Below are 21,102 nucleotides of genomic sequence, written 5' to 3' on the forward strand. Positions count from 1 at the left end.
ACCCCTAGAAAAGCTGTGAAGCTAGAATGACTCAAGAGTTGTCCTGAGTAGGGACAAGAAGGCCAGACCTTTATTTTAGATGTATATTACTTATGATCACCACAGGAAGGCAGTGCAGCATTGGCTAAGGTGCCTGTCTTCACTGATTCAACTCTTGAAATGGCTAACAGCTGAAGGTTATCCACTGAGCACACTACTCTGGGGAAAAGTTCTTCTGAATAAGAATCTTGGTAAGCTGTACAACGTTCAGCACGGAGTGGATATAAGCTGCTAGCTCTTTATGAAAATCCTATATGGGACTTCCTTCATGGCGCAGTGGTTAAGAATCCACCGGCCAATGCAGGGGACATGGGTTTGAGCCCTGGTCTGGGAAGATCCCATATACCGATCCCACATACCACAGAGCAACTAAGCCCATGCACCACAACTACTGCACTCTTAGCCCGTGAGCCACAACTACTGAAGCCCATGCACCTAGAGTCTGTGCTCCGCAACAAGAGAAGCCACCGCAATGAGAAGTCTGTGCACTGCAACGAAGAGTAGTCCCCGCTTGCTGCAACTAGAGAAAGCCCGCACACAGCAATGAAGACCCAATGCAGCCAAAAATAAATAAATAAATTTATAAAAAAAAAAAAAAAAAAGAAAAAAGAAAATCCTATATAGTAGAATTTCCCCTAATACAAAATAACAGCAGATTCTTGGGAAAATATAAGAACAATATCCCTTTATTTGTGTGTGACAACAATGACTTTTGAGTGAAGGTCAAATTTAGTCTAAGGGACCAGAAATAAACAAGTAGTTCTTATCATATTTTCTATAATTTAATTTAAAATATTTCAATATAAAGGGTAGATAGATAAAGATATAAATAATGATAGATGATATAGTTGTAAATCATCTCCTTATTGGTCTGATTTAGCATTTTAAAATATAATTACAAAGCTCTACTCCAGAAATAACAACTAGACCTATCTTTATATCCACTCAGCATTAAAGAGCTTGTAAATTAGCACAGTGATTATTAGAAGTGATTTTCATTGGTAAAATAAGCTGTAGTAAAAATATTCAGATAATGAAGAAATACTTGTAGGAACTTCCATTTTGATAAGAAGAGTAAAAGAATCTAGTGAATACAGCAGTGCCCTTCAGGATGGAGTCCTAGGTTTACAATCTTGCCCCTCTTTTGTTCAAATAACAGATTTTGTCATCTGATCCTTCCCCAAAGATAACTAAATCCTGAAGTCTTTCCATATAAGGAACTTATTGGATTGCCTAAAAGGCATAGAATAGAAACTTCACCAGGTTTGCAGAGGAGATTGTATGTGTGTGTGTACGTGTTCACATGTGCACATACGCTTGCTAAAAAATGTGACAGAATTTGAACCGAGGCTGATTTTTATTGTAACATCCCTTGTGGGAATAAGTTTCTTGGAGAGAAAATGTTCAGCTCCAACTTATCTCTAGCAATTGGAAGCTACCAATGGTTACTCAAAAATTCTTATAGATCTAAAAACCAAATTAGTTTAGGTCAGTTTGTAATGCAAGCTAACTAAAGCAACTCAGATTTCTAACACAATGAGTTAATATTTCAAGAATATATTGAAAAGTTTTTTTCTTTTTTAATGTAAGAATTGATATCAGAACTTCCATTACTGTATACACACATGTGCAGAATGCTGCCTTTTGATAAGTATTTTAAGAGATGGTTACAGCAAAATTAATCCCCTTATAAAAAAAGTGATTGGTGAAAAATAAATGAAACAATTTGCGTTCAAACTGTAGCTAAACATTGATACCATTTTTTATAAAACATAAGAAAAAAAAGGGCTCGTGTTTTTCTACTGAATAGAAATACGTATGGAGGAGCAAGCACCAAAATGTTAATGGTGGTTATATTTCAGGATGGGGTTACAGCTGTTTTTTATTCCTGTTTTCATGCTTTTTACATAAGAATATTCTTAGATGAGAAAATATTACCTATATATATATATATATTTTATTAATTAATTAATTTATTTTTATATTTATTGCTGTGTTGGGTCTTCGTTTCTGTGCGAGGGCTTTCTCCATTTGCGGCAAGTGGGGGCCACTCTTCATCGCGGTGTGCGGGCCTCTCACTTTCACGGCCTCTCTTGTTGCGGAGCACAGGCTCCAGACGTGCAAGCTCAGCAACTGTGGCTCACGGGCCCAGTCGCTCTGTGGCATGTGGGATCTTCCCAGACCAGGGCTCGAACCCGTGTCCCCTGCATTGGCAGGCAGACTCTCAACCACTGTGCCACCTGGGAAGCCCTACCTATATATATTTTTAAATTTATTGAATTTGAATGAAAATATGTATTCAAATTTGTTTTATTAATTAAACCATTATCATCTCTTGCTCTCTGCCACTGACTTCGTTATCATTCTTATAGTTCATAAGGTTTCTTTTAAAGTTCTTCAGTTGTTTTGTAGAAGCAAACTACATTCATCTTCCAAACATCAGATTCACTTTAATCATCTTCTACTCCTTCATACAAACCCCTCTTATCAAAGCTGACTAATTCCCTTTGATTTCTTTATCCTCCCCTACCTCCAATCTGTAAAACTGTAAAATCATTCAAAACACATCCGTCTTCTTCCATTGTTGAAAGCATTCCAGAAATTGCTCATCAAATCATTCATGGTGAATTTGAGGATATTTATTTCTGAAGTTTTACTATTATTATCATCTCTGGAACAGGAAACTGCAAAGTTGCTGCATCCTTTATTCAAAAGAGAGTGGCAATATTATTTAAAACTATATGCTGAATCCTGCAGCCTGTGGAACAGAAACCACATTCACAGAAAGATAGACAAAATGAAAAGGCAGAGGGCTATGTATGAGATGAAGTAATAAGATAAGACCCCAGAAAAACAATTAAATGAACTGGAGATAGGCAACCTTCCAGAAAAAGAATTCAGAATAATGATAGTGAAGATGATCCAGGACCTCAGAAAAAGAATGGATGCAAAGATAGAGAAGATGCAAGAAATGTTTAACAAAGACCTAGAAGAATTAAAGAACAAACAAACAGAGATGAACAATATAATAACTGAAATGAAAAATACACTAGAAGGAATCAATAGCAGAATAACTGAGGCAGAAGAACGTATAAATGACCTGGAAGACAGAATGGTGGAATTCACTGCTGCAGAACAGAATAAAGAGAAAAGAATGAAAAGAAATTAAGACAGCCTAAGAGACCTCTGGGACAACATTAAGTGCACCAACATTCGCATTACAGGGGTCCCAGAAGGAGAAGAGAGAGAGAAAGGACTCGAGAAAATATTTGAAGAGATTATAGCTGAAAACTTCCCAAACATGGGAAAAGAAATAGCTACCCAAGTCCAGGAAGCACAGAGAGTCCCAGACAGGATAAAACCAAGGAGAAACATGCCAAGACACATAGTAATCAAAATGACTAAATTAAAGGCAAAGAAAAACTATTAAAAACAAGGGAAGGGGCTTCCCTGGTGGTGCAGTGGTTGAGACTCCGCCTGCCAATGCAGGGGATGCGGGTTTGAGCCCTGGTCTGGGAAGATCCCACATGCCACGTAGCGACAGGGCCCGTGGGCCACAACTACTGAGCCGGCACATCTGGAGCCTGTGCTCCGCAACAAGAGAGGCTGTGATAGTGAGAGGCCCGTGCACCGCGATGAAGAGTGGCCCCCACTTGCCGCAACTAGAGAAAGCCCTCACACAGAAACGAAGACCCAACACAGCCATAAATAAATAAATAAATAAATAAAATTAAAAAAAAAAAAAAACAAGGGAAAATGACAAATAACATACAAGGGAACTCCCAAAAGGTTAACAGCTGATTTCTCAGAAGAAACTCTACAAGCCAGAAGGGACTGGCACAACATATTTAAAGTGATGAAAGAAAGAACCTACAACCAAGATGACTCTACCTGGCAAGGATCTCATTCAGATTTGATGGAGAAGTCAAAAGCTTTACAGACAAGCAAAAGCTAAGAGAATTCAGCACCACCAAACCAGCTCTACAAGAAGTACTAAAGGAACTTCTCTAAGTGAGAAATGCAAAAGAAGAAAAGGACAAAAACCAACCCAAAACAATTAAGAAAATGGTAATAGAAACATATCGATAATTACCTTAAATGTGAATGGATTAAACGTTCCAACCAAAAGACACAGGCTCACTGAATGGATACAAAAAGAAGACCGATATACATGCTGTCTACAAGAGACTCACTTCAGACCTATGGACACATACAGACTGAAAATGAGGGGATGGAAAAAGATATTCCATGCAAATAGAAATCAAAAGAAAGCTGGAGTAACAATACTCATATCAGATAAAAGAGACTTTAAAATAAAGAATGTTACAAGAAACAAGGAAGGACACTACATAATCATCAGCGGATCAATCCAAGAAGAAGATATAACAATTATAAATATACATGCACCCAACATAGGAGCACCTCAATACATAAGGCAAATGCTAACAGCTATAAAAGAGGAAATCGACAGTAACACAATAATAGAGGGGGACTTTAACACCTCACTTACACCAATGGACATGTCATACAGGCAGAAAATTAATAAGGAAACACAAGTTTTAAATGACACAATAGACCAGATAGATTTCATTGATATTTATAGGATATTCCAGCCGAAACAGCAGATTACACATTCTTCTAAAGTGCACATGGAACATTCTTCAGAATAGATCACATATCAAGCCTTGGTAAATGTAAGAAAATTGAAATCATATAAAGCATCTTTTCTGACCACAAAACTATGAGATTAGAAATAAATTACAGAGAAATAAACGTAAAAAACACAGACAGATGAAGGCTAGACAATACATTACTAAATAACCAAGAGATCACTGAAGAAATCAAAGAGGAAATCAAAAAATACCTAGAAACAAATGACAACGAAAACACGATGATCAAAAACCTATGGGATGCAGCAAAAACAAGAGGGAAGTTTATAGCAATACAATCCTACCTCAAGAAACAAGAAATATCTCAAATAAACAACCTAACCTTACAACCTAACCTTTAAGCAATTAGAGACAGAAGAACAAAAAACCCCAAAATTAGCAGAAGGAAAGAAATCATAAAGATCAGATCAAAAGTAAATGAAGGACTTCCCTGGTGGCGCAGTGGTTGAGAGTCTGCCTGCCAATGCAGGGGACGCGGGTTCGTGCCATGGTCTGGGAGGATCCCACGTGCCGTGGAGTGGTTGGGCCCATAAGCCACAATTACTGAGCCTGCACGTCTGGAGCCTGTGATCCACAACAAGAGAGGCCACGATAGTGAGAGGCCTGTGCACCGCGATGAAGAGTGGCCCCCGCTTGCCGCAACTAGAGAAGGCCCTCGCGCAGAAAACGAAGACCCAACACAGCCATAAATAAATAAATAAACAAATACTTAAAAAAAAAAAAGAAAACAGAGGCCCTCAAATTCCCAAAAAAGCCAAAAAATAAATAAATAAATAAATAAATGAAAAAGAAATGAAGGAAACAATAGCAAAGATCAATAAAACTAAAAGCTGGTTCTTTGAAAGATAAACAAAATTGATAAACCCTTAGCCAGACTCATCAAGAAAAAGAGGGAAAGGACTTAAATCAATAAAATTAGAAATGAAAAAGGAGAAGTTACAAGGGACACTGCAGAAATACAAAGCATCATAAGCAACTATCACAAGCAACTCTATGAGAATAAAATGGACAACCTGGAAGAAATGGACAAATTCTTGGAAAGGTATAGCCTTCCAAGACTGAACCAGGAAGAAATAGAAAATATGAACAGACCAATCACAAGTAATGAAATTGAAAGTGTGATTAAAAATCTTCAAACAAGCAAAAGTCCAGGACCGATGGCTTCACAGGTGAATTCTATCAAACATTTAGAGAAGAGCTAACACCCATCCTTCTCAAACTCTTCCAAAAATTTGCAGAGGAAGGAACACTCCCAAACTCATTCTACAAGGCCACCATCACCCTGATACCAAAACCAGACAGAGATACTACACAAAAAGAAAATTACAGACCAATATCACTGATGAATATACATGCAAAAATCCTCAACAAAATACTAGCAAACAGAATCCAACAACATATTAAAAGGATTATATACCATGACGAGGTGGGATTTATCCCAGGGATGCAAGGAATCTTAAATATATGCAGATCAATCAATGTGACACACCATATTGACAAATTGAAGTATAAAAACCATTTGATCATCTCAATAGATGCAGAAAAAGCTTTTGACAAAATTCAACACCAATTTATGATAAAAACTCTCCAGAAAGTGGGCATAGAGGGAACCTACCTCAACATAATAAAGGCCATATATGAAAAACCTACAGCAAACAGCACTCTCAATGGTGAAAAACTGAAAGCATTTCCTCTGTGATAAGGAAAAAGACAAGGATGTCCACTCTCACAACTATTATTCAACATAGTTTTAGAATTCCTAGCCAGGGCAATCAAAAAGAAAAAGAAATAAAGGGAATAAATATTGGAAAAGAAGAAGTAAAACTGTCACTGTTTTCAAATGACTTGATACTATATATAGAGAATCCTAAAGTTGCCACCAGAAAATTACTAGAGCTAATCAATGAATTTGGTACAGTTGCAGGATAAAAAAAAATTAATTCACAGAAATCTCTTGTCTTCCTATAAACAAATAACAAAAGATCAGAAAGAGAAATTAAGGAAACAATCCCATTCACCACTGTGACAAAAATAATACCTAGGAATAAACCTACCTAAGGAGGTAAAAGACCTATACTCAGAAAACTATAAGACACTGATGAAAGAAATCAAAGATGACACAAACAGATGGAGAGATACACAATGTTCTTGGATTGGAAGAATCAATACTGTGAAAATGACTATACTACCCAAAGCAATCTACAGATTCAATGCAATCCCTATCAAATTACCAATAGCATTTTTTACAGAACTAAAACAAAAGATCTTAAAATTTGTATGGAAACACAAAAGACCCCGAATAGCCAAAGCAATCGTGAGGGAAAAAAATGGAGCTGGAGGAATCCGACTCCCTGACTTCAGACTATACTACAAAGCTACAGTAATCAAGACAATATGGTACAGGCACAAATACAGACATATAGATCAATGGAACAGGATAGAAAGATCAGAGATCAACCCACGCACCTATGGTCAACTAATCTATGACTAAAGAGGCAAGGATATACAATGGAGAAAAGACAGCCTCTTCAATAAGTGGTGCTGGGAAAACTGGACAGCTACATGTAAAAGAATGAAATTAGAACACTCCTTAACACCATACACAAAAATAAACTCAAAATGGATTAAAGACCTAAATGTAAGACCGGACACTATAAAACTCTTAGAGGAAAACATAGGAAGAACACTCTTGGACATAAATCACAGCAAGATCTTTTTTGACCCACCTCCTAGAGTCATGAAAATGAAATTTAAAAAAACCAAATGGGACCTAATGAAACTTAAAAGCTTTTGCACAGCAAAGGAAACTATAAACAAGATGAAAAGACAACCCTCAGAATGGGAGAAAATATTTGCAAACAAATCAGCGGACAAAGGATTAATCTCCAAAATATATAAACAGCCCATGCAGCTCAATATTACAAAAACAAACAACCCAATCAAAAAATGGGCAGAAGACCTAACTAGACATCTCTGCAAAGAAGACATACAGATGGCCAAGAGGCACATGAAAAGCTGCTCAACATCACTAGTTATGAGAGAAATGCAAATCAAAACTACAATGAGTTATCACCTCAAGCCAGTTAGAATGGGCATCTTCAGAATATCTACAAACATCAAATGCTGGAGAGGGTGTGGAGAAATGGGAACCCTCTGGCACTGTTGGTGGGACTGTAAATTGATACAGCCACTGTGGAGAACAGTGAGGCGGTTCCTTAAAAAACTAAAAATAGAACTACCATATAACCCAGCAATCCCGCTACTGGGCATATACCCAGAGAAAACCATAATTCAAAAAGACACATGCACCCCAATATTCATTGCAGCACTATTTACGATAGCCAGGTCATGGAAGCAACCTAAATGCCCATTGACAGACAAATGGATAAAGAAGATGTGGTACATATATACAATGAATATTACTCAGCCATAAAAAGGAATGAAATTGGGTCATTTGTAGAGACGTGGATGGACATAGAGACTGTCATACAGAGTGAAGTAAGTCAGAACGAGAAAAACAAATATCGTATATTAACGCATATATGTGGAATCTAGAAAACTGGTACAGATGAAGTGGCTTGCAAGGCAGAAACAGAGACACAGATATAGAGAACAAACTTATGGACACCAAGGGGGGAAAGAGGGGTGGGGTGGTGGTGGTGGCGGTATGAATTTGGAGATTGGCATTGACATATATACACTCATATGTATAAAATAGATAACTAATAAGAACTTGCTGTATAAAAAAATAAATAAAATAAAATTCAAAAAACAACCTATATTTTGCTGTTTTATTTTTTACAAAAGAGAAAAGTAAGGGTCAGAGAAATTAAATTACTTACTCATATAGGGCTGGCAAGAAGCACTCTTTCTATTCAAAATGATTATTGCTAATACTCAAATATACATTTTCATCTGGCACCCCAAATATAACATGTCACAAGATATTAAATCTAGAGATACAACATAAACATACAATCATTGAATTAATTAAGTTCCAAACTATAAAACATTAACAAAACAAATACTGAAAGTCATGTCCATTTTTGTAGCCTTTCTTTATAGCATTTTTGGCTCTAATGGATTTACTTGATTTCATAGGGCATGTCTATTCCTCTCTTGTTTTGTTTAACCCCAAAAGTTAGTATAATGTTTTCCAGTAATCGATTAGGTAAGTATTAAAATATTGAGCAAATGAAAAATAAAATGAATGACTGAATAGATATTCAAAGCTATGTAGAACAAATCCTCAAATATTCAAGGTTGTCTTTGATTTCTATAAATTTATCTTTAAGGGGTTAGACTGATGTCAAATTTCAAGTTATTTTTAAAATTAAGTTACATCACAGTATTCTAATTACATTCATATTTGATCTAAAAAAATTAAATGAGTATCCAGGATTACTTTTTAATCTTCTTCCTATTTCATGAGCACAGCTGTTATTGTGTTTAATTACATATCTGTTCAGTGTTCCTTATTCAGTAGACTGAACACTGAATGCGTGGATGGTTCCAAAGCATGTTGCATTTCTCATATCTCCCTTTGATTAAAATCCCCAGGGGCAATTATAAGGAACAGTATAACACTGTTTGAAAGAAGAAATTTTATCTGAGACAAAATGATGAGTAAAACGTATTTTCAAATGAGTAAAATAATTGAATAATGTTTAATAGAGCATGTAGAATGCACTTGAAGTTTTGTTAATATGTTCACATTGATTTGACTACCATTTTTCCTGGCTTTAGAAAATCCTTCTGGAAAACCAATTGATGTAAGATGATAGATAAATACAAAAACATCAACAGAGTGCTGCTTTGTAATATAATCAGAAAATTAGAATTTTTGAAATTTAGAAAAGCTTACCCACACAAATTTGGTTGAATACGTTCATTACTGCAAAGAACATTTTGCACAAAAATATTTGAATCAGTCTGTATTCCATAAAGACATAGTTTACTAAATTATACTAATCGTGTGGTAATTTTTAATGAATCCAATAAAGATACAAGCAACTTTTACTCCTTTTATTTCTAGAAATCACATTTTTTCCCTATGCTTCAAAGATAGCTGAAGTGCCTTAGAATGGTAGAAAGAAATTCTATTATCAGTGCATAGTAATCAAGTTTTTTACTAAATGGCCTGTATTTTTTTTAAGTACTTATGAGGAAAATTGTTTTTTTATTGTCAATTGTGTGAAGCACCTCAAAGTTATAAGCCACACAAATCACAGTTACATGAATAAACTAGTAAATCCAGCATTTTTAGCTATAATATTTTCAAAGCATCCTTAATACTTCTAGACTCATTATTAGGTGTTATTCATATTAACATCATTTAGAAAGTGAAATGCATTGTTTTAGAAAGCAAAGTAGAACACTGAGGGGAAAAAAAATCATTCCAAAAACCTTTATAAACCATTGTTATATTTAATTTCATACTGTTTTACTTTTTAAATAATTTTTCCCTTTGGGCTTTAAATGGATATGTACGCTATGAAAGAATGCTTCAAATCGTGGTCAATCATAACGGTTGACTATCTGCTCTATCTACTATAATAATTCTTTATTTGGTTACAGTAAACATTCCATCCATCTCATTACACATAGCACCACTATGTGTGCTACCATTCATGTTTATAATCTTTTAAGTGAGTTGTATAGAACACCAAGGCCTCAGATATTCTACAGCATTCAGCCTAGTATTCTTTATGTATTGGAGCTCAGAAAATATTCATTGAGTGAATGATTGGCCAAATAAATAACTGAAATTGGTTTTGCCATATTTTCATTGATTGGTCGTTTTTATTTATTTGTTTATGTATTCGTGTATTTATCTTTGCAGAGAGGGAGAAGCCATACTATAAACTCTTAAAATGAAACTTTTTCTCCTTTTTGTTACGAGTTTAATTCTTCAGTCCTTTTGGAGGATTTATGCATTGGAACACATGAAGTTATTACTTCTTTGGCATATCATGTAAATTTATATTCTAAACTCAATATTTATTCCTCAGAAGACATACTATTAAATACATAAAAGAGTCTATAACTCCTCCAACAATATTGATGTACAAGATCCATGATATACATGACAAAAGGAAAGATCAGATTGAGAAATGCTAAAGTTCCAAGCTGATAAGAAGTTCTGGCAGAGATTTTCCATTGTTCTATTGCTCAAAACTAACTTCAATTTCAAGGAATGGAAGAGTACAAAGGGCAGAAACATTCAGAATAAGATGTTCAGTCTACTAAGAAGGCAATATTTACAGTCTTAAGTGAAATTGGATTGTGTGCAGAAATGCAGAACCTGAGTACAAACTGAGGTTTTTCTCAAGAATCAGATACACACACTTTAACTTTTCCACTTTGTTAAGCTCTGTTACTAAGGGTAATTTATTTAAACTCTTTGAAACTCAGTTTACTGTGATGCAGTAAGTCTTGCCATTGGCCAGATTTTAAATCAGGTACAAACATAAACCTTGTGAGCATCAGTTGAAGATTTGTATCTTCAGGCAGAAATGACTGAATTCATGCAAAAGTGGAAAAAACATAGGAAGTAGAATAAAAATTGAAATGGGAATTTAAAAAACCATGTTGTTGTCCTGGATCTGATAATAGCTACCTTTGTGACCTTGAACTAGTTACTTAATGTTTCTGGGCCTCATGTTTCTTAACCAAAATAACAGAAGATCGACTTAGATGGTTTCTGATGACATAACACTTTCCAAATGCTAAGCTTCACACATTGTTCTTAGAGCATTTCCCCATGATGTCACTTGATATAATAGCAGGACTGTGCTGCTCCCATGAATCCAGAAGGAGTGTAACCTAAACCATAAGCTTGTGGGTAGGTTAGAACACAAATGGAATGCTACGTCTCCTGTAAACTTGTCAGAGTATTCCTAGGTCTTCGAATTCCTTGGGCTAGTTCACATTGGTAAGGTTCATTCTGTTCTTTGCTTTCACACTGATTCTTTGCTTCACTCACAAAGAGAGCTATTCTTCCTTGCCATGAAGAAGAGATGAAGTTCAATAATATTCCCTTATAATGAATCTCTATATTGTTCCTTTCTTCAACAAAAACAGACCTGAAATTTCAGCAAAAATACCAACTTCTAAGAGATGTATGGAATGGATGATGGATGTAAATTTCTACATTTTTTTTCTGTGAATATAACTATCTGGTGATGAGAAACTTATAACTGCCTGCCACTTCCTTTGTGAACATTTTAAAAATTGGGGTTTCTGTAACTTCTCAAAAGAGCCTTTGAAGTTCTTTCCAAAAACAGAAAGAACAAGGAACATATAATCATTTTAAGATGAAAGGAGAAGAAAGATGTAAATTGCTTAGTAAATGTTTGTATACATATATACAAACATTTTTATGTGTGTACATTCGCATTGTACTAGCTTCACTCAGATAAGAAGCAACAGTAGTATGTTTAGCTTATCTCTCCTGGTGTGGGCATTTTACTGTACAACTGTGCATAAGAGAAATAAAATGCTTTAACAAATAAAATGAAAGCACCAAGGTCAAGTGAAATGTCATGTATGATAGCATATCAGGTCTAACATCACCAAAATAATTCATGACTAAAGTCATGCAAATTGGTTGCTGTGGTGTCCACTGCATCTGTTTCTCATATTTCTACTTTCTTTTTTCTGTTTTACCTTTACCCTTACACTTCTCTTTATTCTTGGTTTTTACTGTGAAATGGATTATTCTGAATACTTTCTCTACGTATCACTTGGATTTTACTCCACTCAACTGCCTGCAAAAATCCCTTGTCGGGCTTCCCTGGTGGCGCAGTGGTTGAGAATCTGCCTGCCAATGCAGGGGACACGGGTTCGAGCCCTGGTCTGGGAAGATCCCACATGCCGCGGAGCAACTAGGCCCGTGAGCCACAACTACTGAGCCTGCGCATCTGGAGCTTGTGCTCAGCAACGAGAGGCCGCGACAGTGAGAGGCCCGCGCACGCGATGAAGAGTGGCCCCCGCTCACCGCAACTAGAGAAAGCCCTCGCACAGAAACGAAGACCCAACACAGCCAAAAATAAATAAATAAATAAATTTAAAATGCATTTTCCTTTAAAAAAAAAAAAAAAAAAACCCTTGTCTATCTCATGTTAACCAAGTCCCAAAAAGAGATTTGATTGGGTTAGGTTAACACAGTTTCTAAATCAGTCTTCCTCATAAAGCCACTGGCCTCCCTTATATTCAATGTAACTTTTGGTCAGTCGACAATCTATAGCGCAATCAGGTGTGAGGAAGTCCTTCTGGTCATCAGACCCAAGGCATGGCAACCTACATACATGGAACTGTGTCTGGGCACTTGATACAAAAGGGAGCTATGGGTGGAATGAGGACTCAGAGGGTCATTCACTTTACAGTACTCACACAAAATCTATTTTTAATAAGAAAATTATGAATAATTCTAAAATGGATATTTGAACAGGTACATGAATGTATATAAAGAAGTATATATTATATGAACATTTATTTATGTATTTGAGGTAATGACAATTGTTGATGACATGTATTTGCATTTGATAAGTTGATAGCACTGTATTTGATGGATAAATAGATGATAGATGATATAACAAAGGATAAAATATCAGTGTTCTCTTTAAAAAAAATTTTATGTGCTATTTAATATTCTATACTCACCTATATCTAATTATCTTCAACAGAGTTCTTAGAAAGTTGAATCTGAGGTAAATTCTTTTTCCTGAGGGTATGTAAATTAATTTATTTACTAACTTGTTTCAAAAGTCATCACCACATTGATCAGTCACTATGGTGAAACGTGTGATGCTTTATGTGCAGAAGGATAATATACTGCTTTTTAAATTAAAGTTTATATTTCTATGAGTATCTGAAAATATGTCCACAAATACACTATCAAGGGAAAATTAAATTCTTAACAATTCTTAACAATTCTAAGGAATTCTTAACAATTCCTTATTAGAGAAGTGTTGTCTGTATCATTCACCTTCATAAGCTGTATGCCCCTCTGTTCTACCTGCCTCAATACATTTTTTTAAAATAAGATTAATCACTACAATTTACACAGTTGCGTAAGTCAACAATGATATTGATCCAACTTTTCAAGAACATTGTCTAAACTACTGAATCAACTAGGATTTATTTAAGCTACCTGTTTAAAATGTCCCAGACATTGGTTAGTAAATAGCTTACTAGTCGTGACTTTGGTGTTTTCTCTTTAGCTTCCATGATAGCAGATGTAGAAATGTTACCTATTCTGTTTGCCTTATTTGTAAATACTTAGAAGCACAAATGATCACTATATTTGCTATTATTTTTATAAACCATACATTAAGGCAGCTATATTACACTAATACTGGCTTCTATTTAAAGCATAACAATGAACTCGATGCTGTTGTTAATCATGTCACATGAATTTTTAAAAATACATTTACTTTCATGATTAAGACCTACACAAATGATATGTTTAAAGTAGTTAACACATGAAATTGGTAAGCTTCTGAACTTATAAAGCTTGGGCTTAATCTTGGTTCCACTGCTCAATGAGAACTGTGTGTCTTTGGACAATTTGCTTAATATTTTGGTGCCTCTATTCCCTCATAAATAAATGTGGGTAATAATAACATTTATTGTGATAATGCATGTAACATGCTTTGTGTAATTCTTGATAGTTGCTTAATTAATGTGAGCTCTTATAACGTCAGACAGGAGGACTAACACCTGTTGTTCACCCCCAGTTCTCAGGCCTCATCTCTGGCTGCCTTTTTCTCTGACCCACAGGCTGCAAGTGTTCTCCTCTACTGCTAAGATATAAATGGAAAGAGTATAAAGCTAAAAAGTTAGAATAATCCTGAATGTCCCCTTGAAATAGGAAGAAAAGGCAATAAAACATGCAACTTTTGGACAAAAGTTTTAGTGTTCATACTAGACTCCCTTCCAGGCGTCCCTGTTCTAGAGGAAAACCTTAGGAACTCAGTTATGTAAAGAAATGCAAAAGGTGCATTTAGCATGGCTTTATAGAGTGTTAGTTTTCCAAAACAAGTGGCCAACTGAGAAAAATGCTAATTAATATGTTACATTTAAGTTTAATATGGGTCATATATTCATTGAGCCTAATGGTGGGAGGTAGTAGTTTGTTCAAGCCAGCTTGTGGTAGCTTGTAAGGGACAATTTGTAAATATTCAGAAAATTTGTGATCCAGTTTTTGACAGTTATGTTTAAAAATTAAATTATGTAGTTACAGTTAAATTATATTCTTAAAGTGTTTTAAATACTTAAAAGTCATCATGTCCCAACTATTTTACTACATTTCATTTTCCTCTTATTTGTGCTATTGTCTTTATATCTCTTGCATTTCTGTAAGTGCATGTTACTATACATCTCTTCCCAACTCTGTGGTAGGCCCCATTACATCAAAGTTTAAAATCAGCCATGGTAGGAATATACACACATATATATATATATATATATATACACACACACCACGGAAGTCTGCAAACACTACAAATCGGGACTTGATTTTCTTTTATTTTTCTAAACTTAAGAATAATGGAGACTGTTAATAATGGAGAATAAAGTTAACTGTTGTGTCTTTGGCCGTTAATATTGTGAATACTTCCTCATACAATAACTGGTCAGCAGGGTGTATCATAAGGCCTGGCTTCTTGCCTATATTAGCATCTAATTCTGAAAGGTCATCCCTGCTCCACAGCTACCTGTAGGATTGGCTAAAGCCTCTGTTGCAGATGCATCACAGTTCAGCTTATCCTAGCAACATCTGTTTCCCTCACTCTTAGAGATGCTGTTCCCAAGGGTAAATCCAGATAAACTTATTGCATGCAAATCTCCATCTAAAAGTCTGTTTCCTGCAAAACTCAAACTAAGTTGGTGTCTTGACTGACTTGAGAAAGCAAATTATAAGATAGGATTTTGTAGCAGTCTGGCAAGGGGACCCTGTCATTGTTGGTAAGTGAAATATAGATTGCTCCAGGTGTATTGTCATGGTACAAATGTTAAAGTTGTGACTGGTGATGAACTTGGCTGAGATGCCAGTGTAAGTATATCAATTGTCAGGTGTAGAATCTCAGAACATTGTGAGGTACAAGAGAATTAGTGATTATAAGGACCATGTAAAAATATGGCTGAGGTCAACAGATTCTTTAAAGACAGTAAAAGGCTGAAGGTAAATAATCACCAGTTTATGGCAAAATATGAAAACTAGAGGGACTAACTAAATGATAGCATATTAAGAGATAATCATCTCCTTTAACAAGAAGACAGAAGGAAATAAGAAGCAGTCCCAGGATTTCGTTAAGAGGGTAGCAGAGTGTCAAAGTTTAAATCCTCAAATCCAGTAAATCTTTTATGCCAAGATTAGGTGTTTTATAGAGAAAATGAGAACTGTATGAGTTGGATTTGGAGCATGAGGATTGATGCACTAAAAAATCATGAATCCTTAGATTCCCAGGAATACTTTGGATTTATCAAAGTGGCCAACTCTTCCATGTTAGCTCCCCCTTATTTAAAGACAATACAGAGCCCCTATTTTAAAATAAAACATGCCCTACCCCATTCCCACCTGCCCTCCTGACTACCAGAGGAATAACTGAGATCAAAACATAACAGAATGTGGATAAGCAAGTGCTCAGTCTGAATAAAGAAGAGGCTCTGTGATGAAGAAGCTGCAGGAGTTATCCAAAATGTTCTGGCTAGAGCTATGAAACCACATGTGACACTGGCTCCTGAGGATGCTGGGAAGTAATTTAAAATTGGATAAATTCTTTGATATGGCAGCACTTTCTCAGAATGCAGGATTTAACACCCTGATGAGAATTCTGGGAAATGTGCTAACATGCTGCTAAGATGACTTTGGGAATCTTGGAGAAGCAATATTCCATGGTGAAATTGATAAGCCACAAATGCATGGCAGATGGTAGAAAAAAGGATGATAAGGTTCAGAAAAGTTATTAGAATAAATATACTATATTTATTAGAATAAATATATCTATATTCTAATATAGAATATTAGAATAAATATACTAATAAAACTCATCTGCCTATTCTTTCTGATGGGAGGACCCAGAGGATATTCTGTTCACTAAAGCAATAAGGAATGCAGTGTTGAAAAGAGAGCTAGAAACCCTTAAATGTTTGTTACACCTTTTGAAATCTTTCAATAGTTCCTGGATACTGTTTTTGTTGTTGTTAATTTTCATTTTTCTCTCTTTGCCTTTCAGTTTGGGGAGTTTCTACTGACCAGTTTTAGGTCATTGATTCTTTCCTTGGTTATGTCCAGTCTACTAATATGCACATCAAAGGCATCCTTCACTTCTGTTAAGGTATGTTTTATTTCTAGCATTTCCTTTTGAATTTTTTACTTAGAATCATCTCTTTGCTTACATTATTACTCTGTTCTTATATGTTGTCTACTTTTTCCATTATAGCCCTTAACATTGATCATAGTTATTTTAAAATCTCTGTCTGATAATTCCAAAATCTATCATATGTGAGTCCAATTCTGATGCTTACTTTGCTTCTTCAGACTGTGATTTTTCCTTGTTTAGCATTACTTGTAATTTTTTGTTGAAAACCAGCCATGATGTATTGGATAATAGTAATGGAGGTATAAAGAAAAAAACATACTCTTATGTGTCTCCTCCACTGTCAATACTACTCTACAACAACTGCTTCACTTCTGACACCAGATGTGTAAGTTTTTCACACATTAAGCTAATCTGTGACACCAGATCGATGTCATACAATTTCACTCAATTCTGACACTGTCTACCTGGAGGTTAAGGACTCAGGCTTACAAGATTGCCCCTGATGAAATAAAATTTATATTTTATGGCAAAATTTTTCTTTGCCCATTTTGGCCTACTCCCTCCCCTTTAGAGTGTACTGTGCATCTGCCTTAATTAGACCTACTTAGGAGATAACATTCCTTCTTAATCTTGTAAGCGGCCAGGATGACCCATGACCCACTACTCACTTTGTATGTTTAGATCTGGATTGTGTAAACTATCAACAATACGTCATTTGATGTATAACCCTTTGTCTCAAAAGCTTATATAACTGCTTTGACCTCTAATGAGCAGAACAGTCCTTAGAGCTTTCTCAAACACTGTCTCCAGGTTATAATCCGCATGTTGGCTCGCATACAATTTCCCATTTCTTTCTTAGATTGACTACTGATTTTTCTCATTGACATCCCCCACCCCCACCCCACCCTGTAGACACCAATCACAAATGCAGGTTGTTACCTGTGCTTCTGATAGACTGGAGGTTCCCATGGGCCTCTCTTGGGTTTAATTAAATTTCTACAGTGGCTCACAGAACTCAGGAAAACAATTTACTTACTAGACTACTAGGGTATTATGAAGCTCTATTAGAGGCTACAAAATAGCAATCAGATGAAGAGCTACATAGGGCATGTTGTAGGGGAAGGATCAAACAGCTTTCATGCGCTTTCCAGGCAACAATACTCTCTTCATCTCCATATGTTCACCAACCTGGAAGCTCTCTGAAACTGGTCCTTTTGGGATTTTATGGAGGTTTCATTGCATAGGCATGACTGGTTAATTTACTGGTCTTCGATGATGGATTCAACCTCCTGCTCCTTCCCCCTTCCCTGAGGTCAAGCAGTGAGACTGAAAGTTCCAACACTCTAATATTGATTGGTTCCCCTGGCAACCAGTCCCCATCTTTCGGGGCTTTCCAAAAGTCATCCCATTAACATAAACTCAGGTGTGGTTGAAAGCGGCTTGTTATGACACCCATTTCATCTTTATGACTCTGGATCTATTTCAGGAAAGGATGACAAAAGACCAAATATTATAAAACAGAGGTACTTCCACTGCTCCTATTACTTTGGAAAGTCCAAGAGTTTCAGAGCTCTGTGCCAGAAATGGGGGCAAAGACCAAATATATATATATTTCTTATTACAAATTGCAATATCACAGGAGGTAAATAGGTAGTTAGTGTGGGGTTGCATATTAATATGAATGGGAGTTCCAGTGTGCTTAATGGTTGATATAGCTGTAGGTGATGGAGGTTTCAATTTCCTCTAGTGTCCTTGTTTGTGTTGACTTTGTGCTTCTCTACTTACTACTCTTCCGAGAGATGTTGCATCTTGCAGCTATTTCTGTTGTAATTCACTGGTATTATAGCAGAGCCCTCTTAGTTTAGTGGTAAGGTGTGAGGAAATAGAAAACTTCTCTAATGTTATGATGAATATCAGTATCATAACGGGCCTGGGTCCCCGAGATGTGAACTTCACAACTGTTTCTTAGCTTCCATTCTCCCCCTCACCTCTTTAAGTGAGAAAGTGAGTTTGGGTCTGGGTGGGGCTGGAGTATGAAAAATACCCTTCCCGCAGGTGGGGTAATCTCTAGTAAACTTTTTCAGGAGAGCAGGACTTTGTTATAGAGAATGCTCATGGATTCATTTCACAATTTCACTCTTCCTCTCCCACGGTGAGAACCAAGAGTTGATCTTTCTAGGCTCTTCACTGTGAGAAATAGGTGGGATTTCTGATCTTAAAACCCACAAAAGTATGTGAGGCTCCCTAAGACCTGATCCCCAGAAGTTTCTCACTTTCATATTAATCCACACTTAGCCTCTAGCAATTCATTAAGATTACCAGTTATTTGTTCCTACCAGTTTATGGCTATAGCAGCTATTCCTGGTAAGCAGATCTCACTTGTGACTGTCTGAATTCACTCATCTTTCCAGATTTTGAGGTGGCATCTTGCCCTGTGGGTTAAAAAAGTCATCGATTCTGAGTTTGTTCATCTTTTATTTGTTGTAAAGATGGAAGAGATGACCACTAAACTCTTCACATGGTGGAGCTGAAACCAGAAGTCTTTTCACACCCTTTTAATAATCAGTGTTCCAGTTAGCTGAAGTAACATTCCTTTTCTTTTTTCTTAATTATACTCATCTTCTTTGCACTCATCAGTGTCCCATTATCTAACATTCCTGTAAACACCTAGGCATCATTTTTCAGATTTAGTATTCTTCCTAGACTAAATAGTTCAAGTGGAAGATGATCATTATTTCCTCTCCTTGATTAGCCTGGTCACAGGGCTCTGTTCTAGGCTTGAACAATAAGATGCTTCTGTTAGGTACTATGAATCTTGAGGCAGTGGTTCTGATACCACACCTCAGATGAGGCTCAAATACACAATCTTCCAACTGAAACCACACAACTCATCTCAGGACTTAATGAAGCTCAGGTTCTTTATGTCTTGGCACAGAAGGAATTTAATGAGAGGCAAAGTGATAGTAAGAAGTAGATCTATTCAAAACTACAAGATTCACACTGGTCAGAATGGTCATCATTAAAAAGTTTACAAAAAATAAATGCTGGAAAGGGTGTGGAGAAAAGGGAACCCTCCTACACTGTTGGTGGGAATGTAAATTGGTGCAGCCACTATGGAAAACAGTATGGAGGTTCCTCAAAAAACTTGATATAGAGTTGCCATATGATCCAGCAATCCCACTCCTCGGCATATATCCAGACAAAATTATAACTCAAAAAGATACATGCACCCCTATGTTCATAGCAGCACTATTCACAATAGCCAAGACATGGAAACAACCTAAATGTCCATCAACAGATGAATGGATAAAGAAGATGTGGTATATATATACAATGGAATATTACTCAGCCATTAAAAAAAAGAAATGAAATAATGCCATTTGCAGCAACATGGGTGGACCTAGAAATTACTACACTAAGTGAAGTAAGTCAGAAAGAGGAAGACAGATACCATATGATATCACTTATATGTGGAATCTAAAATACGACACAAATGAACATACTTACGAAACAGATACAGACACACAGATATCTAGAACATATTTGTGGTTGCCAAGGGAAAGGGGGTGGGGGAGGGAAGGACTGGGAGATTGGGATTAGCAGATGCATACTATTTTATGTAGGATGGATAAACAACAAGGTCCTACTGTATAACATGTGGAACTATATTCAATATCCTGTGATAAACCATAATGAAAAAGAATATGAAAAAGAATATATATATGTATAACTGAATCACTTTTCTATATTACAGAAATTAACATAACATTGTAAATCAATTATACTTCAAGAAAATTTAAAAAAATTTTTTAAAAAAGATGTAGATTTATTAATATAGGATGCTTGTGTAGGATACAAGTGGGCAGGCAAAAGGGCTCTGTGATGTGAACTAAGTGGACTACATTTTTATAATCAAAGGAAAAGTGAGGAGGGGGAGAGGCCACCTTCTTTCTCTTCCTTTGTAAAGATGTTGCAGGAGAGGATGGTCATGCCCCAGGACTCGTGTCAGTTCCTGGGACGGGGTCCCCAAATAAGGGTTCTTGGCCTCACATAGGAAAGAATTCAAG

General features: G+C 36.1%; 1 long non-coding RNA gene across 1 annotated transcript; it reads right to left on the reverse strand.

Moving 5' to 3' along the window:
• Window positions 1–631: 631 nt before the first annotated feature.
• Window positions 632–21,096, reverse strand: LOC309628149. The gene is made up of 2 exons (XR_014244199.1): window positions 2,294–21,096; window positions 632–1,977 (listed from the first exon to the last, which is right to left on the reverse strand). It is a non-coding gene; the product is annotated as an uncharacterized lncRNA (long non-coding RNA).
• Between the last annotated feature and the right edge of the window lie 6 nt (window positions 21,097–21,102).

This window comes from Balaenoptera borealis (genome assembly GCF_965194805.1).
Source record: "Balaenoptera borealis genome assembly, chromosome: 4".
Classification (NCBI taxonomy): Eukaryota; Metazoa; Chordata; class Mammalia; order Artiodactyla; family Balaenopteridae; genus Balaenoptera; species Balaenoptera borealis.